At 42.8% G+C, this 27,860-nt stretch overlaps 1 protein-coding gene across 1 annotated transcript in view; it reads right to left on the reverse strand.

Annotated features, from left to right (window-relative positions):
* Positions 1-27,860, reverse strand: part of LOC147733977 (adenosine deaminase 2-like) — a 525,029-nt gene that overhangs the window by 175,888 nt on the left and 321,281 nt on the right. The window lies entirely within an intron of this gene.

Raw genomic sequence — 27,860 nt, forward strand, 5'->3', positions numbered from 1 at the left:
TTGCTTTTCATGTTAAACAGTTCATCTTCACCGTTTCAATACCTTTGTTTCTGTAATTAAAGCATGCTTGCTTCCATTTTAATTATTGTTTTATAATTAGAACTCTTTTAGAAGCTCCCCATCTCATTATTTGACCTTCTAATCAGGGATCCATCACAGACAGTTGTAATCTTTTATAGTTAAAAAGAACCAAATGAAAAGCAACCAAGGACACACACACAAGGTCCCTTCTTCCACCTCAATCTTCCCTACCTGCTAACATAGTCATACACCCTCCCTCATCTGTACCTCCCTCACATGTTTTCTCTCTCAGCATCCGTGCCTGACCACTCCTTGCACTATACCAGCCAAGGTTCTGCTACTATTAAAGTCTTATCCTTTTGTCATGGCCACTAAGCAGTCAAGGGGCTTTGCATTACCCCACTTCAGCCAATAGCTTGTTTGGATCTGTCCCTATAAGCCACTGCTTGTGAGAAATGTTAGTCAAAGTAAATCGTTTTAATGGACGTTTATATTTTTTAAGAGGTGATTGGCAAACTATCCATGTTCAGGATTGCTACTGAGTGTTAACATGGGTCTATAGGCAATTGATGATGTATCATGCCTTGCGAAAGCGACTTGCAGCTTTAGCTACTATGGCACTGGAGAAGCGAGCAGTTCCCTTCTGATGCATTGTTGTGGTGTCACAAAAAGGCAATAAGATGGTTAAGAGCAAGTAGAATACAAGCAAGAACAGCACTCCAGAGGTAAGTGGCACTGGGTCATGCCCAAGGAGGCTCTTCTGCTGGTGATGCATGAGTTTAGTAATCAGGGATATATAAGTAATGGGGTGTTCTTTCCTATATGTTGGCCCCTGATCTGTACAAATATGCAAATGCTTGGGGTGAGATTGACAAGGTGCTAGGATATGCAGCAATGCTGAGCTCAGATACGTCCATGGGGTAAAAAAGTGCTGGCTAAAATGGTGTATGCTTGAGGAATGGCTCCACTACCCATTTTATAGCTCTCACCAGCATAGTATGACTGGGTAGCAGCAGGGCTGTAGTGTAGTTCCTATATTCCCAATAGGCTCTGCGCATTGGAATAATATATCCTACAGTTTAGACGTAGGACTGAGGTCAACTAGGTCTCTATCGAATGTTTGAAACCTAATAGTGAGTGTGCCAGCTAACTCAGAGGTCACTAGAAACTTTTTTGAATACACAAGAAGGGATTCGTTACTGACAACCGCATAAACATGACAACTTTTTTTCCCAAGAATAAGAATTGTATCTCTACAGTTGTGGAAACAATAGATGATTATTTCACTCAGTCAATCGGGCATGCTTCCTTTAAACAGAGGTGCAGAGAACTAGAGAGACAGGCGTCTTCAATAAAAAGTTTTTATTTAACAGTTTTCTTTCTCATGCAAGTAAAGTGAACTGCTACAATCGTAATGCAGGCTGCAAAGTACAATGCGTACAGCAAGAATAGTGTTATAAAACAATACTGTAAAAGCAGTGTATGGTTTCTAAGCCATATAAAAATACATACATAAATACACAGCTAAAATACTCACCTAGTGCTTCTAAAATACGCCTACCCCAATGTACCTAACCTAAGTCTAGTACACGGGAGAGAGTAAGTATTGTGTAGCATATGTTTGGTTTTCTTTGCCAAGAATCTATCCAAGATTTCTCTTAGGTTCTAATCCGCTCCATACCTTTAGTTTAGAATGAAGGAGGTCTGGTATCTCTGTCTCGGGACTCGATTTCCCAACACCCCAAGGGGAGTTTGGAAACACTGGAGCTGGATTCTCAGCGAGAGAAAGGACAGCTTCTCGATCAGTGTGTCAGCTGGAGGGTCGGCTTCCTTCGGCACTTGCTGTAGCAAGCTGCGTCGGGCAAGTAGATAGTCGAGCTGCTCCGAACCACAGTGTCTTGCTAGAGCAAGTGAAGGCATATTTATACCTTGAAGGTGCCTAGTTTGACGTAAGGTCGGGCATAATAACATCAGAAGAGAACCCCAAGACAATATTAGTTCTTTGTAAAGTCCATGAGTTCTTGGACAAATCAATATTCAAGCAAGTGGAGGTCCCTGACTGCTTAAGCCGATTTTCCAAGAAATCGTTGTGACGTTTTGGTACGGGTGAAAGTAGCCATGCCTGTATTTGGACTGCATGGGGTATGTCTAAATAAGGGTATGATTTCTATGCCTATATTGGGGCAATGTGAATTGTACCTATATAAGGGCATGAATCGGGAAATTTCGCTCAGATCCTAAAACGCCATACACTCCACTTTATTATGTTCAACATTACTACGTTTTAAGCACATAAAACATATCTAAAGCATGATGTGGTAAACCCCCATCCAAAATACAAAAAACATTGAATTCGAAACGGTTGTACACGAAAATGGCATTTGTGCTGTACGCATTTTAAAAGCAATGTTTTCATTCAAAGCATATAGTATGACATTGTAAATGCTATCCCAATGAATCACTAAAATACATTTATGAAATGGCTCTTAAATACAGAAGAAAAAAGGTCAAGACCATTCCATGACATAATTTATAATTCGTTTGGTTGTGGACAAGGTCAAATATTGTCTCATGGAAGTATTCAAAGAATTATTGTTCTCTAGGAATAGTTCTACTTTAAGCAGATTACTTTGTGCCAAAAAAATGTAACATTTTTGAAAAAAGTCAAACCGTAGAAAAATAGAGTTTAAAAGTTAGAAGCTTGTTTTGGAAAGTGAAGGTCGAATACAGTCCCACAGAACTCTGTGTGCTAACTTCAAAAGTCAGTCTCATTGGTTGGAGAAAACATCAAATCTTTTAAGCTGGTAAAGAATTTGTCTACTACAGTAGGTGAAAGTTGGACTACCTCGTTAAGCAGATCGATTGCACAAAAATGAGAAGCATCGGCGTCAGCCGCATTAGCAATGTTCGAAGGAGATGGTACCTGTGTGCCTGTCGCTCCACGTATCTCACCGTCAGCAGTTTGCGTCTGTGAGATCTCAACGAATGCCGTCATCAGGATTGGTAGCTGGGGACAACACAGTGCATGAGCCGCTACTGGTCCATGCAAAGTATTAACATCCGTTGGCAGGACTGATGGGATTGTCAGACAGATGTCTAACATGCATTCTTCTCCACATAGCAGGCATCGTAGAACAGGTAAGATGCAATCTTGCCAGATTGGTCGGAATGATAGAAACCACGTGGTATTTAGATCTCTTAAACGAGCCAAGCCCAGAATCTGTATCATGCGCTCACAACACTTCATTGCCAGGAGAGTGTTCTCTAAGGTAATCTGGGTTTTGCTGGTGGCTTGACTTGCCATATCGAAGCAGAAGGAACACAATAGTATTCCTGCTACGAGTCCCAAAATGAGAGGCAGGCCACCAAACACAGAGTGCACGAAGTTTGGAAATATGCAGAGGACTCTTTCAAATGGTGCTAACAGTCCCCAAAAAACTGTCTTAAATACATGTACAATACTACTTGTATCAGACATGTTTAAGATACGACCTAAAATTTCTGCGAAATGTATAAGGGACTTTGTTGATAATAGGGCATGTATCTCTGCAGAAGACCTTGCAACTTGCAGTTGATACGTCTCTTTGGACGAGGTCAGTGGCACAGTTTTTTGTAAAAGAATGGTTTTCATTCTGCTTAAAGTATCAATTTGTATAGAAGAGATGTTCAGTGAAGGCCATAACGGCGACTCCTCGTCTTTCTTAGTTTTAGGAAACAATACTTGCATACAAGTGACCTTGGCTGACACAGTTACGAGATAGGCTATTCCTGGCAAAATGCCACAGCAGCTGTGATCATTTAACATAATATAGCTTCCATTAGAAAGCTGCCTAAAAATTTACATCTACTACTGCAGCTGGAGAACCTTGCAGGTGGCAGGATAAGTTGGTCGAAGAACCATCGCAGGCCCAGTGTAAGTTAATACCCTGACATAAAAGTGTACCGCTTAGTGCACTTTTGCAGTTTGTACCACTAAGAAATACTTCTTTTCCTCCACTCCAACATCTGTGTGTATATGGTAAATCCCAGGTTGACTTTATGTATTCTTTACCCAACCTTTCATATACGCCAGCTGGTATATGTTTCAAACAATACTGAAAATGGAAAATTGTGACAGGCAGAGTGATTGTCCAGTGTATTAGCCATTCTGTTGCAGGTTTTTCCGAAACAGTTAATGGTAATTTTTCCAGTTTCTCAATGCGCAGAACCATATAGTCTGCTTCTCTTTGTGCCATAGTGTTTTATTTATCTGTAAGGTTAAATAAAGAGACCAATGACGTGGTTTGATTAGATTCCATGGCACATAGCCAGAACGAAGATTTTTCAACATCCAGCATAAAAGCATTATAGAACGCAATTGTGACTGTTCATGCTGCATCATGAGCAAGTCCTGTTCCATTATGTCTATGGCAGAGGATACTATGCTGTCCAAAGAATACATTCTGGATGACAGTCGTTAACCCATTGTCAACTACAGAGAGAGATTTCTCTAAATTAATACGATCAATTTCTCGTATTCGTTCTGCAGTCTCTGCTGGTGTTGCTTTCCAAGCTTCATTATAAATTGCATATATACCAGCATATATAAAACCTTTATGACGCGGTTTTGCAGGTCCTTGTAAGAAGTCCCTTAAATCAACGACAATCTTTAAGTAAAGATAAGTGTTGTTTTATCTCTGTTAGTGTGTACTTTTGTAGCCACTCAAGGCACAGTTTTCCTACACTGTATGTTGTTACTATCCCTGGATGTTGTCTCTGTTGGATCTGGCCTAATGAATGTAAACCCTTGTGTTTTATTCAAGAATCTATCTTGACAGGTGTTTGTGTCTGTGGGCCAGATGAACCATTTTTTCCAATCAGGATCTGTTCTGTTTTTAAGTAAAATTGTTTTTACATCAACCACCCCCTCTGTAGTGTTTTTACTATCAGGTGTAGGTGTAGGTATGGACGGTTTGTTTAAATCTTTTATTTTAGCTAGGCCAAGAGAGGATGTCTGTTGGACAGTGTTGTTCAAAAACATTATTTGTTCAGGGACAATGCAGTCTCGAAATAAAGCTTCGAATCCCTGCGCCTGCCAGTCTTTTTTGCCCAAGACAGTTTTTGTCTCAATGTTGTCTTTCCAAAAGTCAAAACCTTATGTGTACAGCTGAGCATAAAAGGCCGCAGAATAAATTTGCTTAGTATTTGTCAACATACTTTTCATTCCTGTCTTATTAACATTTTTAAAGTAAAATGTTTCTGGATTTGAGACATTAAACGTGAGAAGTATGGATATTTTTCATTAAATATTTTTGAGCTACCCATTGATTAAAAGTATAAACATTTCCAGGATTTGCTGATTTGTGCAAAAAATATGATGACTATAGTGATTATAACAGTACATTTGTTCATAATCTGATGAACCTTCTAAGTATTCATGCTTTGTAAATTTTGCAGACATCTATAAGTCTGACATCATATTATTAACTGTCTCAAAGTCCCAATCATCAGAAAAGGTACTAGATTAAACAAAGTCACTCAAGGAAACCTTGAATTGGTGTAGAATCTTCAACAGCTCTGCAGGACCAAAGATGTCATAATCAGTTCTGTCCCAAGCTATACCACCAAGTATAGGAACTGCTGTGATGTTCACTGATGACAAGTCTCTTTGTTCACGATGAGATGATTTTGTGTAGTGTGATGAGTATGTTATGTTGATGTTCTTACTTGCTGTGTCCTTTTTACTATATCTTCCATTTATCAGCATTCCCAAACTTAATACAAGAATTAGCCATAGTAGCAGAAAAAGTACACCCAACACAATCCATATTTCAATCCATGGTAAAACTAGATAAGTCTTTTCCAGTGATGAAAAAGTTCTGTTTTTTGTTCTTTGAAAGGTCTTTTTGTTGGCGTTGTTTCAGGTTCACTGGGATCCTCGGAAAACGTATCAAAGTTAATGAACTAGCCAGAGGCAGTTCTGTCAATTGTAGGTATCGCATCAGGATTACTTAAAATCGCTGGAGCTACTGGATCCCTTGTCATATTAGTATAGTCAGATGCTATGTCATTGTAGACAAGTGTTTCTTGACGAACTGTTATTGTCTCAAGAGGCACAAGTTCCATGGCTTTATTGCTTAGTCATTCTTTTCGCACTGCAGATTCCTCAAAGGTGATCAGTCTCTCAGTTTGAACCTCTTGGATAGTAGCCAGATTTGGTCGTCTGCTACATCTTTGGAGTCCACTTGGCCTGCTACTTATGATGAGCCACATGATGTGGTTTTACCAGGTCGATAGATACGAACCTGTTCTCCTTTCTTCCTGAAAGGGGCGGCAGTAACACTGTTCTTGATCAGTGGATTGCTAGCACAGGTACTGGTTGTCTGTAAGAAGGCCCAAATTCCTTCTTGTCCGCGATCTTTTCTCTGACTAGATCCCCAATCTTTGGAATCCAGACAGGCCTTGCTGGGACGGGTGGTTCCCCTTCAGTGGTCGTTGGCTTCAGCAATGTGTTGATTTGACTTCTCCTTGTTTGATTTAAGTCCTGCAAAACAGCCAAATGGTCTATGATATCAAAAGGTTTTTGTTCTACCACTGAAGTGTGACGATCAAGGTCCTGGACAATCATTCTAGTTCCAAAAAGGATTTCATATGGAGTGATTCAACCCAGAGAACTTCTTGGCAGATTGTTTAGACTACGTTGGACACTTATTAAATGTTTGACCCACCCCTCACCCGAGCCTAATACCCTAGCTGTTATAGATTGCTTTATGTCCCGGTTTCTCTCTCCACAAACGAATTTCCCTCAGGATGGAATGGACTAGAATACCGCAATGCAACGCTCAGATTGGCAATGGCCTCCTTGTAAGCCTTTGAGCTAAATGCAGGACCCTGGTCAGAATGTAGCGGGCCGACTGTGTCTGTGCAGATAAAGACTCTCAAATTTTTTATAACAGTTTGGGTGTCAGCCGAGCTCTGAGGCCACATCCAAATGAATCTGTTCTAATAGTTGTGGGACCGCATTCGTCCATAGTGATGTCTGCATGTAGATAGTCTAATGCTTTCTAACAATGGTGTCTGTACTGGGGTGGCTACAATGTAGTCAGGTATTTGGTGGCGTTCTCTGCTGCAATCTCTGTTACAGTCATGGCAATTAATTGCAAATGTCTGAATGTGACCATTCATCCCTGGACACCAGTACATCTCTTTGAACTCTAGTATAGAATTAGATATCCCTTGATGTATCAGACCCTCTCCCAAATGTGCTTCGTGTATCAAAGCTATTCTACATCGCCTGTTTGGAATGACTCTATCACCCACTCCAGGGATTAGAGCAAAAGGAACGGAGTTGGCATCAATTATGTATGACTATTCGAGTGGATAATATTTTGAGGTAACGCTGCACCTCTGCCTTTGCTTGTGGCATTGATAGCTAGCGTTATTTTGCCATCTATTTTCGAGGGATTGCAGCTACGGAAGCCGGTTGCGCAGCTGCCTTCGCGGCTTCATCAGCTAATGAATTCCCTGCAACGTGAACGCCATCACTTTGATGACTCAGTGTATGGATCACATGAGTCTTTTGTAGTTCTTTCTGTAATTGAACTACTTGTTCCCAAAGCAACTTATGCTTGATTGTGCCACCTTTTGCAGCTTTGAAACCGTTTTGAATCCAGTTCTGCAAATATTCATTGTAAGATTGAACGCAGTAATAAGAATCACACACTATGAGTGTGGGGAATTCGCGATCAGTATTGTCAAGCGCCATATTGAATGCTTGTAGTTCAGCTTGCTGAGCTGTACATTCTCCGAGAGATTGCATTTTTGTGACCATAGGTCGGAATTTACCATTGCTCCAGCGACCTTTAACGATCGCGCACGCAGCACTATAAGCTTGTTTACCCCTAATTGCGGGTTGTGCTGATCAGTCTGCATAAATTATACATTCGTACTGTTCTAGAGGTAGAATCTCAGTGGGCAGAGGACATTCTTGTTTGTATTGTAGAAATTCTTGTGTTTTCAAATATGGGTCAAAAATGTATTCAACGCCTGTTGCAGCAAGAGAGTTAACCCAATGTATACATCTTGGATGTAAAGCCTTTGCATTCTGAATGCTTGCTTTTGTCACTGCCTCTAAGGCAGGTACAGGAGTAACAACCATTATGCGTTTTCCCTGTGCGAGGGCTCTCTATTTTGCTACTGCAGTTTGAACCGCTGACAGAATTTTTTCTGTAGAAGTGAATTTCATTTCAGCTTGTATGTACAAGTTTGATTTATAAGCAATTGGTACTTTTTCACCTTCATTAAAGGTAAAGTATGTGAATCCGCATCTTCCTGGGATCATTCGGATTACAAGGTTGCGTACGTTTACGCATGCCTGTAAATCTGTTGTTGCTAGCATGTCTGTTTGCACTGAACGCAAAATTTCTGTGCGTTTTTGAGTCCAATCAGCTGTTTTGAAATCAGGTTTGATTATTTCGTAGAGAGGTTTAACCCTTTCTCCATAATTTAGAATGTATGTTCTTCCAAAATGTAGGAAACCTAGAATTGACTAAGTTTTTCAGCGTTTTTGGAGGTCGGAGCAGCGCACACTTTTCTAAAAAGGTGACTGCCAGGCTTTTGCCTTCACTTGATAACTCGTATCCTAGAAAAAGGACATTGAGGTGGGAAATTCTTGATTTCTTAAAATTGAATTCATACCCTTCAGAGGCGAATCCAAGTTTAATGGTATTCACTCTGTTCAAGTGCCTGTCCAAGTCATCATCTGTTAGATAGATGTCATCGACATAAGATAATGCATCATCATCATACGTTTGTAGTAACTCTGTTACTCTAGCTGAAAATAACCCTGGACTACTCTTGAATCCCTGGGGGAGACGACAGAAGTGACGCTATAATTGAGAAAGCGGTCAAGTACCTGCTTTCAGGTGCATTGTTTTGACAGAAGAAACCGTTCTAATGTGGTTTTATATTTTTTACGCACAATGTTATTCATTAGTGCTGCACTGTGTGCATTTTGAACTGCAAAGGTTTTTGCAACAAGAGTTTAAATGTCTGTAGTCCAAAGCTAGACGATATGTATTGTCTGGTTTGGAGACAGGAAACAAAGGATTGTTTATTGACGAGGTGCATGTTTCAATCACCCCTTGGTATTCAAGTTGATCTAATATCTCCCTGACCTGTTTTTTAGCTTCTTGCTTAACTGGGTACTGCCTTTGTGCAGTTGGTTGAGTTTGTTACTGGATTTTATGGTGAGGGGAATCCTCATCCCATCCTACGTGATTTTATATAATGTTGGAGCCTGGGCCACAGACCATTTTATGGCATAGGTGTATTTTAAATGAATTGGAATGTGATTGGAGAAGGCTGGCATAATGATGTCTTCGCCATGTGAGCACTCCCTGGCAAATTGTGGTGGGGTCTTTTTCAGCTAGAAGAATGCCATAACCCTTAGAGAGCTTCTCCCAAAAGAGTGCTCTTATTTTGCTAGTTATATACCCCTCAATCCGGAGTGTTATTTCATATAACTTATGGGGTACACTAACCCTGGTATCGGCAGTTTCCACTTGGATCTATGGTTACTTCTGCTGCGCTGTCCAGCATTGTCTGGGCCCACTCCCTGTTCTTCAATTGTGTCCTCAAGATCCTCGGCATGTCTGATTTTTAGACCTGCTACCTTCTTTTTGGTGTATTGGGTTTTCTTATTTTTTGGAACGTGTTGATCGTCTTTGGACTTCCAGCGTTCTTCCTTTTGTTCTGACCGTCCTCTTCTTTCCGATTTCTGTGAGGAAGTCTGAAAGGTACGAGAGGAACGTGTATCAATATCTTGATATCTATCAGGTTTTCTCAAGTTATCCCTGTTCCTGAGGATATACCTCTTTTCAGAGGGCTCCTTTTGATGAGACCTTCCTCTGGATTGAGAACGCTTCTCTTTAGAAGTTTGTTTAGTGTTCTCCCACTTCTTTTTAGGAACAATGAGAGTGTTTCCAATAAATAACTTTTCAGGACTTTCAGTTAGTTGGGGCTTAACTGGTTTCCCACCCAAACTATCTCTACCTAGTTCTTCATAGGATTTTTCAATTATTCTGGCCAGTTCATATGGTTGCTCGGTTACATCAAATTCTCTTAGTTTTTGGCGGATCGCCACAGATGGTGCTTCACCTTTAATATTAGCTAATATTATAGTTGAGATCTGTTTGAAATCATTCAGTAGTTTCATACCCAGATTTAAGGCAGGCTCTGCCCCGTATTAATTTTGAATCTGTTTCAGGACGTCTGGTATTACCGCCATAGATAGAACACCACGTGTTTTTGGGTAGATTGCAGCAAAGACTGTACCCCAAGTGTCGAAGTCCTCCAGGTGTGGTGTGATCCCCATTGGTAAACAGATTGTTAAAATCCTGTGTTTCTCATGAGGGGTAGTATCCGGAAATACTGCTTCGATTTGAGTAATTTTTGAGCTATCCAGAATGGAATTTGTTCCAGTTTTGCGGGCAGTTTACCAATGATTGATTGTATAGTTTGTTGTGTAATTTTATTTGTGTTCCCCTGGTAAGGGGTGTGTTTTGGAATCCTTATAGGAGGTTGGACTGTTAGAGTCCGCATGACATATTGAACCAATTGTCTATGTATTTTTATTAGATGTTTTAGTTGAATTAATAGTTCTTCACCTGACATTTCTTCAATGTCAGGATGTAGTGTATAGCTGGCTAGTACCGGCCATGTTGCTCCTGGTCTACCTAGTGGACCGAGCCTGGTAATGTGATTTTGATGTTGTAGTGTTATGTATCATTTTAGGACCCTATTGTAAGTTTCCCGATTCATGCCCTTATATAGGTATAAATCACCATATCCTTATATAGGCACAGAAATCATAACCATATTTAGGCATAACTCATGCAGTCCAAACACAGCAGGGCTACTTCCACTAGTTCCGAAAATCCACCACGATTTCTTGGAAAACTCAGCTTTAGCTGCCGGGGACTTCCCCTTGCTTGAATATTGATTTGTCCAACAACTCATGGAGTTTCCAAAGAACTGAGACTTTTTGATGACGTTATTATGTCCAACTGTACGTCAAAGCCGGCACCTTCAAGGTATAAATATGCCCACACTCGCCCAAGCAAACACACGGTGGGTTGGAGCAGTTCGACTATCTACTTGCCTGATGCGCCCTGCTACAGCAAGTGCCGAAGGAAGCCGACCCTCCAGCAGACGCACTGAGAGAGACGCTGTCTTTTTTCCTGCCGAGAAATCCAGCTCCAGTGTTTCCAAGCTACCCTTGCCGGTTGTTGGGAAATCGAGTATCGAGACTGACCTTTTCCATTGTAAACTAAGATACGGAGCTGATTAGACCCTTAGAGAAATCTTGGGCAGATTCTTGGCAAAAGAATACTACATTTATGCTACACCTCACTTACTTCTTCCCTCGTACTAAGCTTAGGTTAGGTACACCGGGGTAGGCGTATTTTAAAAGCACCAGTTGAGTACTTTTAGCCTCTGTTATTTATGTATGTTTTTTTATATGGTTTAGGAACCATACAATGCTCTTACAGTATTATTTTATTCTACTATTTATACTTTACGCATTATATTTTACAAACAGTTTTACGATTGTAGCAGTTCATTTCTTTTGCTTGAGAAAGAAGACTGTTCAATAAAACCTTTTAGCGAAAGCGCCCGTCTTTCTATTTTCTCTGCACCTCTGGTGAAACGAAGCATGCACGATTGACTAAGTGAAATAGCTATCTATTGTTTCCACGATTCTGAAGATAACTTTTATCTTGGGGAAATAAAGTTGTCATGTTTATGCGGTTGTCAGAGACTAATCCCTTCTTGTGAATTCGAGAAAGTTTTGTGTAGCATAGGTTTTTTTTTGTTGCCAAGAATCTATCCAAGATTTCTCTTAGGTTCTAATCAGCTTCATGCCTTTAGTTTAGAATGAAGGAGGTCTGGTATCTCTGTCTCGGTAATCGATTTCCCAACACCCCGCAAGGGGAGCTTGGAAACACTGGAGCTGGATTCTCAGCGAGAGAAAGGACAGCTTCTCGATCAGTGCATCAGCTGGAGGTGCATTTTAGTTACAGGGAGTGGAAACATGTTTCCACTCCCTTTCGGCACTTGCTGTAGCGAGCTGTGTCGGGCAAGTAGATAGTCAAGTTGCTCCGAACCACTGTGTCTTGCTAGAGCAAGTGAAGGCATATTTATACCTTGAAGGTGCCTAGTTTGTCGTAAAGTCGGGCATAATAACATCAGAAGAGAACCCCAAGGGAATATTAGTTCTTTGTAAAGTCCATGAGTTCTTGGACAAATCAATATTCAAGCAAGTGGAGGTCCCTGACTGCTTAAGCCGATTTTCCAAGAAATCATTGTGACGTTTTGGTACGGGTGAAAGTAGCCATGCCTGTATTTGGACTGCATGGGCTATGTCTAAATAAGGGTATGGTTTCTATGCCTATATTAGGGCAATGTGAATTGTGCCTATATAAGGGCATGAATCAGGAACCTTCGCTTGGATCCTAAAACGCCATACAACAGGGCCATGTATGTGACATGTCCAGGTATTTTTGGGATGTGGGAAGGCAAAGAATGATTAGAAACAGTCAATGTTAAATGTACTGAAGGGGTTTTCATTCTCCATCCTTGGTTCATGACAGCTTTGTTTGGTCCCATCAGCTTTTATTCATTGACAAGTGGATGTTAGCTGTCAACATACACACCTGTATTCTCCCTCTACCCACTGAGCACTCACTCAAGCTAACTGTTTTTACATTCACCCACTCCCTCACCTTCAGTCTTCATGTACCAGTGTTCGTCCTCCTACTTACTCATATTCAGCCATTTGCATAAAACATTTTGCCTCTCATCCATTTAAATAGTAGCGTCCTGCAGTTAATACTTCGGTTTTATTAGCGTTTAATTTTAGTGAATCAACACTCATCCAACATGTATTGTTCATTAGCTACTGCTGGATCGTCCGTTGGCAAGGAAGAAGGATGGTCAAGGCGTACAGTGAGTTGTGTGTTTGTCAGTCTAGTTCATAAATTCATATGAGAGAAACCATGAGTTTAGATAAGCTTTCCAAGCAGTAACAAATAGATGTTGAATAGGGGAGGACTCAGGGAAGATCCTCAAGAACTCCCTTGTTAATAGCCTACGAAAAAGATTGAAAATAAGAAGATAAATAGCCTGAGTTCATTCAGGTACACAAGATGGAATCTAACATCAGGTTTATCAGAGATACCTTCTTCCGCGGGCCTTGAGACTAGAACAGAGTGAAGCAACTTCGCAAATGCTGCTTTGAGATTGAGTGAGATGAGGGCAGCAGAGCCTAAATATCTGAGGAAATATTTTCTTTTCCAAGAATTTAATTGTGAGAGGAGAGAGCTGCATCTACAATTACCAGTATCCTTAGGATGTAATGAAGATTTTTTAGGAACAGAACTTAGGCTTATCTCCAGTAAACCTTTCCAGTTTAAATAAATGTGTTACAAATGGGAAAAAGGCTTACCACAAAGCTGGAATCCCGCAAGCATTTATCATGTAGGCTTAACCCTGCAGGCGAGACTACCACACAAGTCCTCACCACTCAGGATTTTACGATGGATATGCCTTTACAAGGAATTTCATTGTAAAAGCATGAATAGTAAAGGCATATTCATTGTAAAAGTTTCAGAGGTAAGTATATGTAAGTATTAATGGTTTTAAGGTTTAGGTGAAAAACGCAAAGGTTACAGGGATGTTATGGTTAGGCTCAGAATTCACTCATACAAACCAGTGAAAATCAGCAGTTATAGTTGCCTGAGCTAACTTTAACTTACACCCCCGTAATGCACTGCTTATGATCTCACATATTACATCATTCATGACATGGTCAGTGACATCACTGATAACATCTCAAATGACATCACTGGTGACATCATAAAGTGAGTGCAAGTGTTTTTAAGAGTTTATGGGTGGTAAACATATATGCTAACCTACTACAAAAGTTAAATTAGTGTACTAGGTGTACTACTACTGAGTGATAGTACTTTTAACATACATTATGGAAGTGGCTGTGTGACTATATGCTTCCTTGTGTGCATGGGTGTTTGAGTGGCTGTATGGGTTTATAGGTAGGTGTGTGTGTAGCTGTGTGGGTTAGTGAGATGCTGTATTAGTGAAGTGCTTCTAAAATACGCCTACCCCAATGTACCTAACCTTAATCTGTTATGTGGGAGGGAGTAAGTATTGTGTAGCATAGGCTTGGTTTTCTTTGCCAAGAATCTATCCAAGATTTCTCTTAGGTTCTAATCAACTCCCTACCTTTAGTTTAGAATGTAGGAGGTCTGGTATCTCTGTCTCGGGACTCGATTTCCCAACACCCCGCAAGGGGAGCTTGGAAACACTGGAGCTGGATTCTCAGCGAGAGAAAGGACAGCTTCTCGATCAATATGTCAGCTGGAGGGTCGGCATCCTTCGGCACTTGCTGTAGCGAGCTGCGTCGGACAAGTAGATAGTCGAGCTGCTTCGAACCACTGTGTCTTGCTAGAGCATGTGACGGCATATTTATACCTTGAAGGTGCCTAGTTTGATGTAAAGTCAGGCATAATAACGTCAGAAAAGAACCCTAAGGGAATAGTAGTTCTTTGTAAAGTCCATGAGTTCTTGGACAAATCAATATTCAAGCAAGGGGAGGTCCCTGACTGCTTAAGCCGATTTTCCAAGAAATCGTTGTGACGTTTTAGTACAGGTGGAAGTAGCCATGCCTGTATTTGGACTGCATGGGCTATGTCTAAATAAAGGTATGATTTCTATGCCTATATTAGGGCAATGTGAATTGTACCTATATAAGGGTATGAATCGGGAAATTTCGCTTGGATCCTAAAACACCATACAATAGGGCCATGTATGTGACACGTCAAGGTATTTTTGGGATGTGGGTAGGCAAAGTATGATTAGAAACAGTCAATGCTAAATGTACTGAAGGGGTTGTCATTCTCCATCCTTGGTTCATGACAGCTTTGTTTGATCCCATCAGCTTTTATTCATTGACAAGTGGATGTTAGCTGTCAACATACACACCTGTATTCTCCCTCTACCCACTGGGCACTCACTCAAGCTAACTGTTTTTACATTCACCCACTCCCTCACCTTCAATCTTCATGTACCATTTTTCATCCTCCTACTCACTCATATTCAGCCATTTGCATAAAAGATTCCGCCTCTGATCCATTTAAATAGTAGCGTCCTGCAGTTAATATTTCAGTTTTATTCGCGTTTAATTTTAATGAACCGACACTCATCCAACATGTATTGTTCATTAGCTACCGCTGGATCGCACTTTGGCCATGAAGAAGAATCGTCCATACGTACAGTGAGTTGGTGTTTGTCAGCCTAATTCATAAATTCATATGAGAGAAACCATGAGTTTAGATAAGCTTTCCTAGCAGTGACACATAGATGTTGAATAGGGGAGGACTCAGGGAAGATCCTGAAGAAATCCCTTGTTGATAGCCTTCGAAAAAGATTGAAAATAAGAAGATAAATAGCCTGAGTTCATTCAGGTACACAAGATGGAATCTAACATCAGGTTTATCAGAGATACCTTCTTCCGCGGGCCATGAGACTAGAACAGAGTGAAACAACTTCGCAAATGCTGCTTTGAGATTGAGTGAGATGAGGGCAGCAGAGCCTAAATATCTGAGGAAATATTTTCTTTTCCAAGAATTTAATTGTGAAAGAGAGGAGAGAGTTGCATCTACAATTACCAGTAACCTTAGGATGTAATAAAGATTTTTTAGGAACAGAACCTAGGCTTATCTCCACTAAACGTTTCCAGTTTAAATAAATGTGTTACAAATGGGAAAAAGGCTCACCACAAAGCTGGAATCCCGCAAGCATTTATCATGTAGGCTTAACCCTGCAGGCGAGACTACCACACAAGTCCTTACCACTCAGGATTTTACGATGGATATGCCTTTACAAGGAATTTCATTGTAAAAGCATGAATGGTAAAGGCATATTCATTGTAAAAGTTTCAGAGGTAAGTATATGTAAGTATTAATGGTTTTAAGGTTTAGGTGAAAAACGCAAAGGTTACAGGGATGTTATGGTTAGGCTCAGAATTCACTCATACAAACCAGTGAAAATCAGCAGTTATAGTTGCCTGAGCTAACTTTAACTTACACCCCCGTAATGCACTGCTTATGACCTCACATATTACATCATTCATGACATGGTCAGTGACATCACTGATAACATCTCAAATGACATCACTGGTGACATCATAAAGTGAGTGCAAGTGTTTTTAAGAGTTTATGGGTGGTAAACATATATGCTAACCTACTACAAAAGTTAAATTAGTGTACTAGGTGTACTACTACTGAGTGATAGTACTTTTAACATACATTATGGAAGTGGCTGTGTGACTATATGCTTCCTTGTGTGCATGGGTGTTTGAGTGGCTGTATGGGTTTATAGGTAGGTGTGTGTGTAGCTGTGTAGGTTAGTGAGATGCTGTATTAGTGAAGTGCTTCTAAAATACGCCTACCCCAATGTACCTAACCTTAATCTGGTACGTGGGAGGGAGTAAGTATTGTGTAGCATAGGTTTGGTTTTCTTTGCCAAGAATCTATCAAAGATTTCTCTTAGGTACTAATCAACTCCCTACCTTTAGTTTAGAATGTAGGAGGTCTGGTATCTCTGTCTCGGGTCTCGATTTCCCAACACCCCGCAAGGGGAGCCTGGAAACACTGGAGCTGGATTCTCAGCGAGAGAAAGGACAGCTTCTCGATCAATATGTCAGCTGGAGGGTCGGCATCCTTCGGCACTTGCTGTAGCGAGCTGCGTCGGACAAGTAGATAGTCGAGCTGCTTCGAACCACTGTGTCTTGCTAGAGCAAGTGACAGCATATTTAAACCTTGAAGGTGCCTAGTTTGATGTAAAGTCAGGCATAATAACGTCAGAAAAGAACCCTAAGGGAATAGTAGTTCTTTGTAAAGTCCATGAGTTCTTGGACAAATCAATATTCAAGCAAGTGGAGGTCCCTGACTGCTTAAGCCGATTTTCCAAGAAATCGTTGTGACGTTTTAGTACGGGTGGAAGTAGCCATGCCTGTATTTGGACTGCATGGGCTATGTCTAAATAAAGGTATGATTTCTATGCCTATATTAGGGCAATGTGAATTGTACCTATATAAGGGTATGAATCGGGAAATTTCGCTTGGATCCTAAAACACCATACAACAGGGCCATGTATGTGACATGTCAAGGTATTTTTGGGATGTGGGTAGGCAAAGTATGATTAGAAACAGTCAATGCTAAATGTACTGAAGGGGTTGTCATTCTCCATCCTTGGTTCATGACAGCTTTGTTTGATCCCATCAGCTTTTATTCATTGACAAGTGGATGTTAGCTGTCAACATACACACCTGTATTCTCCCTCTACCCACTGGGCACTCACTCAAGCTAACTGTTTTTACATTCACCCACTCCCTCACCTTCAATCTTCATGTACCATTTTTCGTCCTCCTACTCACTCATATTCAGCCATTTGCATAAAGCATTCCGCCTCTGATCCATTTAAATAGTAGCGTCCTGCAGTTAATATTTCAGTTTTATTCGCGTTTAATTTTAATGAACCGGCACGCATCCAACATGTATTGTTCATCAGCTACTGCTGGATCGCACTTTGGCCATGAAGAAGAATCGTCCAGACGTACAGTGAGTTGTGTGTTTGTCAGCCTAATTCATAAATTCATATGAGAGAAACCATGAGTTTAGATAAGCTTTCCTAGCAGTGATACATAGATGTTGAATAGGGGAGGACTCAGGGAAGATCCTGAAGAAATCCCTTGTTGATAGCCTTCGAAAAAGATTGAAAATAAGAAGATAAATAGCCTGAGTTCATTCAGGTACACAAGATGGAATCTAACATCAGGTTTATCAGAGCCGAAATATCTGAGGAAATATTTTCTTTTCCAAGAATTTAATTGTGAAAGAGAGGAGAGAGTTGCATCTACAATTACCAGTAACCTTAGGATGTAATAAAGATTTTTTAGGAACAGAACCTAGGCTTATCTCCACTAAACCTTTCCAGTTTAAATAAATGTGTTACAAATGGGAAAAAGGCTCACCACAAAGCTGGAATCCCGCAAGCATTTATCATGTAGGCTTAACCCTGCAGGTGAGACTACCACACAAGTCCTTACCACTCAGGATTTTACGATGGATATGCCTTTACAAGGAATTTCATTGTAAAAGCATGAATGGTGAAGGCATATTCGTTGCAAAAGTTTCAGAGGTAAGTATATGTAAGTATTAATGGTTTTAAGGTTTAGGTGAAAAAAGCAAAGGTTACAGGGATGTTATGGTTAGGCTCAGAATTCACTCATACAAACTAGTGAAAATCAGCAGTTATAGTTGCCTGAGCTAACTTTAACTTACGCCCCAGAAATGCACGGCTTATGACCTCACATATTACATCTACATGACATGGTCAGTGACATCACTGATAACATCTCAAATGACATCACCGATGACATCATAACGTGAGTGTAAGTGTTTTTAAGAGTTTATGGGTGGTAAACATATATGCTAACCTACTACAAAAGTTAAATTAGTGTACTAGTTGTACTACTACTGAGTGATAGTACTTCTAACATACATTATGGTAGTGGCTGTGTGACTATATGCTTCATTGTGTGTATGGGTGTGTGAGTGGCTGTATATGTTTATAGGTAGGTGTGTGAGTAGCTATGTGGGTTAGTGAGATGCTGTATTAGTGAAGTGAGTGAGTAGGTGTATCAGTTGTGGCTGTATGGGTGAGTGAATGGCAGTATGAGTGGGTCTATGGGTCGGTAACTGGGTGTGTTGTGACTGTATGGGTGATTGAGTGGGTGTCTGAATGGCCTAATGAGTGAGTGACTGGGTGTGTTAGTGGCTGTATGGGTGAATGGCTGTTTGAGTAGTTGTTTGTTTAAACGATTTGGTGTGACTGGCTGTGATGGCGATTGAGTATCTGTGAATTGCTGTATGGGTGAGTAAGCAGAGTGCTTGTATGGATGTGTGAATGGGTATGTAAATGATTGTGTGGGGGTGTGAGTGAGTGCTTTTATGGGTGAATGAGTGGCTGTGTTGAGAGGGTTTATGGGTGAGTGAGTGGGTTACTTGAAGTGTTTTAATGACATGGGGATGTCCCAAGGTGAATACTCATGAGTGAGGGACAGAGTGCAGTGGAGTTGTGAAAGTTAAAACTACCTCAAGAGCACCAACAATTTTATTCTATAGTGTATTTGGATAGAGTTAAAAAAGCAGAAGACGTGAGCTTCAAAACAAATATACCTCCTTAAAGGTCTACATGTTTCTGCCTATCACAGACTCCAGCTTTCTCAGGCATTCTTCAGGACCGGAATATTAAATTAGTCACTCTGTAAGTTATAACAAATTCATATGTGTACAGAAGGAATTCTGGACGTATTTTGGAATTGACACCAGTGATGTGTATAATTAATCCACTGCTCTCTGTCCCTCACTCACGAGTATCACATTGGGACGTCCCTTTATAATTTAAACACCTCAGCTCCTCCCCACTCATTACATCAGGTGGGGAGTTGTAGCCCACATCAAGGACCTTGCAGGCCCGATGTGTGGAGGGAGCCCAATGTTGAAGCATGTCACCTTTGCATGAGTGAGGTTTCTCATCAATTAAAAAGAATATTCCTGACATTCTCACCACTCTATTTTTTTATTTTTTATAGGACATATCTTTAGTGAGTTATCAGTTAGTAAAGGGAGAGACTGTTCGGTTTACACTCCCTCATATCCTTGGGGTGATATTATGGTCCTACTACCTTCTCTATCCCCCAGTGGGTGGATATTGAAAGGTCCTCAAAACAATGAATGGTGGCTTCCTAAAGGTATATTATGTCCCCCAATCCACTGGTCGACATGTTTCAGCCCTACTTTCTTCCTCTCTGGATCAATGGACTTTCTTCAGGACCTGTCCTATATCAATTTCTTTAGAGAAATGGTAAATGTGACCGCCTATGAGCAATGGTGGTGTGGACTCTTCACACTCATGTAAGCATGCATCTACAAACCACACCAGGCTATTTCCTCTGTCAGCACTGCGAGGGCAGAGAAAACAGAAGAAATTATGAAAATCTACACATATAATGTGGTTGTTTTGTTCACCCTAAGTTGGTAAACTTTGCAAAAGCCTACATTGATACATATGCCCCTATGTCCTTAAGGACCTGAGCCCTGTATGTAGCTAATTTTGGGCTTTCCTATAATATGTGTAGTAAGGTTCCTAAGAATTGGCATTGGCGCCAGCATTCAGGTGATTTAGATGGTGTATGTTTATGTAATCTACTAGGGGTGAGAAGCCAGTATGTTATGATTTTAGTCGCCATTTCAACACCGGGAATGGTATGATCTGTGTGCCTGGAGCAGTAGTAGATTTCGTCCCATTCCTTCATAGACAGCTCCCTCCCTATCTGACTCCCACCGGCGTGGCCCAGGGATTTTACAGTTGGACATTCAGGGGCCAGTAGCTTATTCAGATGGGTAATGAGGCGTGTGTTTGTCGTGCTAGAAAGTAGCCAGCATTCGTATGGGGTGAGGTGATGTTGTGCCCCGGGGCAAACCCTGGGTTGCATCACCAAATGGCGAATCTGGATGTAATGCCACCTATCTCCTTCAGGTAGTTTGTGTTCTTGGAGGAGGGAGTCGAATGGGATGCGGCCTTCTGTGTCAAACAGACGCCCCACCAATCTTCAACCTGCTTGGGTACAGCGGTGGAACTCAGGGTCTGATAGTAAAGTCAGGGTTCCCTAAGGGAGAGGGAAAGGAGGTGAGATGCCTACAAGTCGCTACCTTGTCCCATGCTAGCAGAAAGATATAAGTTAGGGGGACGTGCGCTTTTTGGAAGTAAGGGAATCTTCCACAGGGGCTGTCCGGCAAGCGGTTCTTACATAAAAAGCCAGGGTTTTTCCAACTCCTCATATGACGAATCGACAAAGATTCTTAGCTGTGCAGCCTGGTAGTAAGAAACTAGGTCCGGAATTCCAAAACTGCCCTCCAAAGGAGGCTTGTAGCTAGATCTCTGCAAGACATTTATCTGCCCATACAAATTATCCACCCAAACAAAATGATTCAAATTTTCCTGAAGTAATCGAATGGAGCCCTGAGGTGGGTATAATGGTAATATTTGGAAGAGAGGTATAATCCTGGATACGATTGCCATTTTCACTGCGGCTATCCTCCCAAGCCAGGAGAGTGTGTGTCTGCTGGGTCAGTGTGCGGTAATTGAGGGTCACAGTCTCAGATGTCGTGGGGGCAATCTGGAGTCCCAGGTACCTGATGTGTGAACTGGCTCACGGGAGAGGAAAGGTTTGTTGAAGTGTAGTTAACAACTGTTGTGACATTGATAGGTTTAGGGCTTGTACTTGTGGATATTAATTTTGAAACCTGCAACTTGGCCAGAGACTGCCAGTTTGTCGAGGAAGGCAAGCAAGGATGAGGCTGGGTCTTCCAGCATCACCAGAAAATCATCAGCGTACAAGCTGATTGTGTGAAAGTCACTGGCAAACCTAATGCCCTTAATAGCAGGGTGGGATTGGACTCTGTGGGCTAAGGGCTCCATGTATAGGGCAAAGAGTAACCGTGACAGCAGGCACCCTTGTTTGGTGCCTCTATTACTTGTGAATGGAGTGGAAGAATGGCGATTTAACCGAATGACTGCGGTAGGGCTGTCATAGATGCTAGATATCCACCTCCTAAATCTGTCCCCATACTGAAATGCGCCAAGGTGGCCTAGAGATAGGACCAGAGAACTCTGTTGAAGGCTTTCTCAGCATCTACCGATAAGAGCATACGTTCTTGGCCATGTCTCTGGGCCTTGTCTAATAGGTGGAGGACCCTGTGTGTATTGCCCCCGCATTGACATTCTGGGACAAACACTGCCTGATCCAGATGAATGAGACCCGGTAGTAAGGGGTTGAGACAAGCCGCTAAGTTGCATGTGAATATTTTAAAATCCACGTTTAAAAGGGAAATTGGCCTGCACGAGGAGCAATGGGCTTTATTTTTCCCTGGTTTGGGGATCACTGCGTTGAAGGCCATTTTTACAAAGGGGGGTGAGGGTCACCGAAGTCCCAAGGGCGTTAAAGAGTCGGGTAAGATGAGGGGCTAGTATCGGGCAGAACGTTTAATAAAAGATGACTGAAAAGCCATCAGACTCAGGGGACTTAGAAAGCTTTCGTCAGACTATACATTCAATGACTTCCTCAATTTTGATCGGACTGTCTAACTCTTCCCTTTGTTCTGAAGTGAGGGTAGATGTATGTGATTCCTGGAGGAATGACAGGATTCCCTCTAGCTGGAGGCTCTGTGCTGCGTATTGCTTTTGATAGTAGTCTCTAAATGCCTCTGCTATGTGGGGATCTTCGGTCCGCAACTGGCACTCAGACACTAAAACCTTTCTGGACCCGTTGCTCCTGCCACCGGATCCTCAGCCTGTTGGCAAGAAGATAGCCTTCCCTATCGTATAAATAAAATTGATACTGTAAGCGGAGTGTGGCATATTCTGCCCTATTTTTATAGATACCGGCTAGTTGGGTTCTAGCGGACTCCAACTGCCTCTACACCCAGGGGGCGCCAGTCCGTTTGTGAATGCCCTTGAGTTCCGCAGCTTGTTGGAAGAGGTTTTCACTTTTATCCCTACGCTCTTTATTTTCAGCCACCGATATGGTGATCAGATCCCTCTTACCACAGCCTTCAGTGCGACCCAGATAACAGAAACGGCAGATTCCTGGGTGCCTTTGATGGCCCTATAGTCTTTGATCATTCTGGTAATTTGCTGTACATTACCAGGACGTTGCAAGAGACTATCTTGTAGGTGCTATGTTTGGGGTTAGGGCCATGTCTTGGAATGTCTATGTTGACTACTACAACTGCATGATCTGACAGGGATCAGGGTTCAATTGTGACAGGTTGCACCCAAGAGACCAGGTCGTGGGTGCCCAGAAAATAGTCTAGCCTGGCATATGTTTTCCTGGTAAATGAATAGTATGTGTAGTCTTGGGCCTGCATATGTGTGGTCCTGCAGATATCGGTGAGACCCCTTTTGTTGAGCCTGGCCAACCCTCCTTGGAAAGTGCACCGGTCTGTCCCTGTCTTTGTGCAGATTTGTCCATGTTGTTATCGAAGTCGAGATTTAGGTTGCCCCCACCACTAAGACCAGGCGGCCTGAGGACCACATGACCTCTGTCACTGCTTGTTTCAAGAAAGTCTCCTGTCCTTTGTTATGCAAGGTTATAGAGGCTATTGTGATTATTTCAGTGCCTGTATGTAGTGAGTATGCTAACAGCCTCCCCCGTAACTCGGCCTCTTTGGATAGCACCTTGCCTTTGAAGTGTAGGGAGACTAAAATGGCTACCCCCGCTGATTTGTTCGGGAGGTAAGAGAAATATTGGCGTGGGAAGTGTTTTGAGCGAAGCCTATGCTCATCCGGGGGAAGAAGGTGGGTCTCTTGTAGTAGGCATACATGGGCCCCTGATTGTTCAAGGTGAGACTGGATGGAGCTCCTGTTCAGGGGATGATTGAAGCCTTTGACATTTAGTGTGAGAATTCTCAGTCAATCTGATATTGGGGTCGGGTGTAGAGTGCTATGCAGAGGCTACCTGTGAGATGGCAGAGGATTATACGTGCGGTGCAGGTAGAGCGTATTGTAGTAGGGAGTGTAGAGGTCAAGGGCTCACGATGATAGTTCCCAGGTCCGTTCAGCAAAGGAAATTCAAAACAAACCAAAGTCATAACAAATAATAACAATAAGAAAATTGAACTGATGTAAAGGACATTCAAGTCCATTTCTGGTATGCCCCTTTAGTCAAGCCAACCACTGCCCCGGCGTTGTTTCCAGGCGGGAGCAGAAAGGAGAGAGAGACGTGAACGAAGTGTAGGAATAGGAGACCCAAAGGAGAGTCCTGTAGTAAATGAAGTGAAGACCACAGATGCAGCAATAAGGGTTTATTGCAGAGAAGCAGAATGAAGCAACCTCAACACAAGCTGGCCAGGCACAAACTGTCACCAACTAGAACACTAGAAGGAGACAGAGCCATGTACATTCTGGAATGGATGACACAGGTAAGAATTATAGTGGAGCATGGAAATGGAGGAAGGATAAATATACAACACATCTCCTCTCGTAGAATAAACAAAAGATAAAAGGAAACTTAACACAAAAGGTAAGCATGTCATGGAAAGGAAACTTAACACAAGACTAAAGAGAGCTCTTGAAGTAAAAGAAACTTAACACAAGGCAGCGTCAAAACATCATGAAATAAGTAAATCATGAAATAAGTAAGCATTGAAAGGGACACACGTCACCCCTCTGAAAGGCCTAAATCCCATCCTCGTCGCCAGAAATTGTAGTAAATGAAGTGAAGACCACAGATGCAGCAATAAGGGTTTATTGCAGAGAAGCAGAATGAAGCAACCTCAACACAAGCTGGCCAGGCACAAACTGTCACCAACTAGAACACTAGAAGGAGACAGAGCCATGTACATTCTGGAATGGATGACACAGGTAAGAATTATAGTGGAGCATGGAAATGGAGGAAGGATAAATATACAACAAGTCCCCCCATGTCAAGATGACGTAGGTCTTGAAGAGGCTCTGGCTAGTGTGTCTATTACTGCCTGCTTTCTCTCTGGCTATTGTATCAGGATCCAGTCGAAGATCAACCAGGGAAGTGCCAGAGTCCCTCCGCACTTGGCTGTTTATTCTGTCTGTTTCTTCTCTGCTGTTTCACATAGATTCAGGAGGGTCTTTCTTCAAGTTCAGTATGCGTTGTTCTTCTTCATTTGATCGGATCTGATGTAATTTCCCTTCATGACCGAAGATGATACAGAAAGGGTGCCCCCAGGAAGAGTGCACTCCTGCTGCACTAAGGTGTGTTGTGATGGAGCAAAAGTCTTTCCATTTCTGGAGGGTTGTTGCTGCAAGCTTTTGTTAAAGGACCAGGTGACAGCCTTAATACTGCAAGGGGGTTTGTCTCTGGCTTTCTGGAGGATACGCTCCTTTAAGGGGAATTCATGGACACACGTGAGAATGTCCGGTGGCTTTAGGTGAGCATTTGGGTCCCACCCTGTGTGTTCTGTCAAGTTGGATAGTTATCTCGGGACCGGCTACAGGATGGATCAAAATAAGTCCTGCACGTAAGAGGTGATGTCCAACACCTCAGTTCAGAAAGGAAGCCCTTGAATCCGATGGTGTTCCAGCGTGATCTATTATTCTGGTCTTCTGTGTTGGCTTGAAGGTCCTGGTTTTGATCTGTAAGGCGTAGAATCTCCTGTTGGAGTTGTTCAATTTCTTCCTTCCTGCTCGTTTCATGATCTTCCAGCATGGAGATTCTCTCGCCCAGCCCATCTAGATCATGATGTGTGTCCTTAACTCTTGTGTGACCTCCTTCCTGAAAAACTGAAAGTCCTCAGTCATACAGGGAAGCAAACAGCAACTCCAGGTAGACCCGGGTGATCAGCTTGCCCTTAGCTGCAGAATCGGAGAGCCCCTCAGGGGCCCTCAAAGGGGTATCCCGCTCCGATCATCTGTGGCCTTTAGTAACACGTCTTTGAGATTTTCTATCTTTTTTCCCCCGTGCAGTTGCCATGTTGGAGGCAGACGACATGCCAGGAGTTGGGCTACAGAAATGGCACAGGGACTACAGCTTTTCCAGGCAGATGCCTCATTGTATGAGTCTTCTTCTAGTGACTGTACTCCTGGTCTCCCTCGGCCGCGCAATCCACCCCTCTAGGGTGCAGTACGTAGTTTATGTGGCCCAGGTCTTCCACCGCCCCAAGGCCCGGCGCACCCCACCACTCATGTTCCCCTGGTGTGGCTAATGCTCTCTGGGTGTTCCACAGCAGCCACAGGAAGTGGCTAATTGCCGGCACCTCGCTGCGCAGTCTCGGGAGCCCGAGGTCAAGCGTGCAACAGGTAATAGGCCTCTCTAGGCTGGAGCGCCTAGTGTGTGGGATCCAGCACCGTGGAAACTTTGGTGGTGGTGTAGAGGGCTCTGCTGCAAATTGTCCCTCCGGCCTGGTTAGTGAGCCTCGGGGTACAGGTATGTAGTAACCCTGGGTGGAGCAGGCATAGTGCCTCTACACGCAGCTCCACGGAGTTGGAAAGCAACTCCGTGGAACTTGGCTCTGCTCCGCACCCTCCCCCTCCCAAAGTAATTAAAAAGGCACTTACCTGCCCCGTGGCTGCCGCCTCCTTGCCATGGCTGCTCCGCTGCCTCCCCCTCGCCGTCCTTCTTCACTGATAACCCCTAAGTTGTACATCTTGCGAGTTCCGGACTTATACCGCAGTGAACTAGGAACTCAACTTCTAACAATCGTCATTTTAGTTGTACAGTGGGAAAAAAGTCAATTAATGTAATTGTGTCTGACCTAGTAGGATAACCAACCCGACTTTTAAAATGGTCAAGAATGGAGGTTTTGGGGCACTTAGTTAGGGTGAAAGATGCTTCTGTGGGTGAAATGTGGGGTGGGGGGCTATTGTGGGTGGGCGTTCCAGTCGGTCAGTTGAGCATGGTTTCTTTTGCTGAATGTTTTACACTAGCATTGTGTTTTCCTTGGTTAGGGGGTGATCCCACAGACAGTGGTGATTACCTTGATGTAGCATGGCACTGCCGGCCCTTTGAGTATAATGTCCCATCCTGGGTGCGTGCACCCCAGTTGTGGCCCCTCTCTGACCGCGTTACGGCCTTCATTACGATGAGGGTGCTCTCCTGGAATGTAAACTGCCTCCATGACTGCATTAAGTGTTCTGAAGTGTTATGATACCTCAAGCGTCACAGGGCAGCAGTCCTTGTATTGCAGGAGACACATTTATTGGGTACGAATTGTCTCTATCTGGGCCGTTTCAGCTACAACAGTGTTTACCATTCTGGGTTTACAAGAGGCTCTAGGGAAGTTGCCATATTGCTGCACAAATCTCTTCCATTGGTGGTTATAGCACTTCACAAGGATACCCAGGGTTGTTATGTGGGTATTGAGGCTGACTGGAAATTATACAATATAATTTTATATCCTGTCATGTCCTGCTGCCCCTGCTGCAGTCTTCCCTGCAAACCCTGAGATCCTTTCTTTTGACCCTCCCTCAGGGCATTATGATGGTTGGCGGGGATTTTAATGCTCTCCCTGATCCAGTCCATGGCACATCCTCTTCCCCGAACCAGGCCAGGCACTCCCAATTGGGCTGTTTATGCTTGTGGGCAGACTCGTTGGCCTCTGAGATGCCTGGCACTCCTGGCCAAAGGGCCTAAACCCATCAATCTGCTGCGTATCCGGTGTACTCTCGCAGAGACTTGCAGTGGTTGCCAGCAGCCGATCTTCTCTTGGTACAATTGGTCTGTAGTCTCTCGTGTGGTATTCCTGATCATGTTCCTTTGTTATTGTCATGGGGAACTTAGCCCACTGCTTTACGGCCGGATTGGAGGTTCAATGCTTGACACCTGCAGAGTTCCAATTGTGATGCTTTTTTGAGGAGGACTTTTGTAATTTTGTTTTAGCTTAATGTAGGATCAGTGGACTCGGCAAGGGTCATGTTTGTCAGGCTGAGGCATTTCGAGGGGCACGCTTGACCGATTCAGAAGCCCAGATCCTGAGGGTGAAAGCTGGTCCCTGATGTCGTTACACCAAACACTCCAATCGTCTCCTGACCATGGCACTTGCAGAGCTACGGCAAACGTCTTTACAAGAAGCCAGGCTGTGCTAGAGGTCCTTTACACAAAGGGTATATGCTTTAAGAGGCAAATCTGGTAAATTATTGTTTTGGTTTGAAACCCGAGGAGTCTCTGAACTCTTGGTCCCGGT

Source organism: Lissotriton vulgaris, chromosome 1_2, assembly GCF_964263255.1.
Source record: "Lissotriton vulgaris chromosome 1_2, aLisVul1.2, whole genome shotgun sequence".
Taxonomy (NCBI): domain Eukaryota; kingdom Metazoa; phylum Chordata; class Amphibia; order Caudata; family Salamandridae; genus Lissotriton; species Lissotriton vulgaris.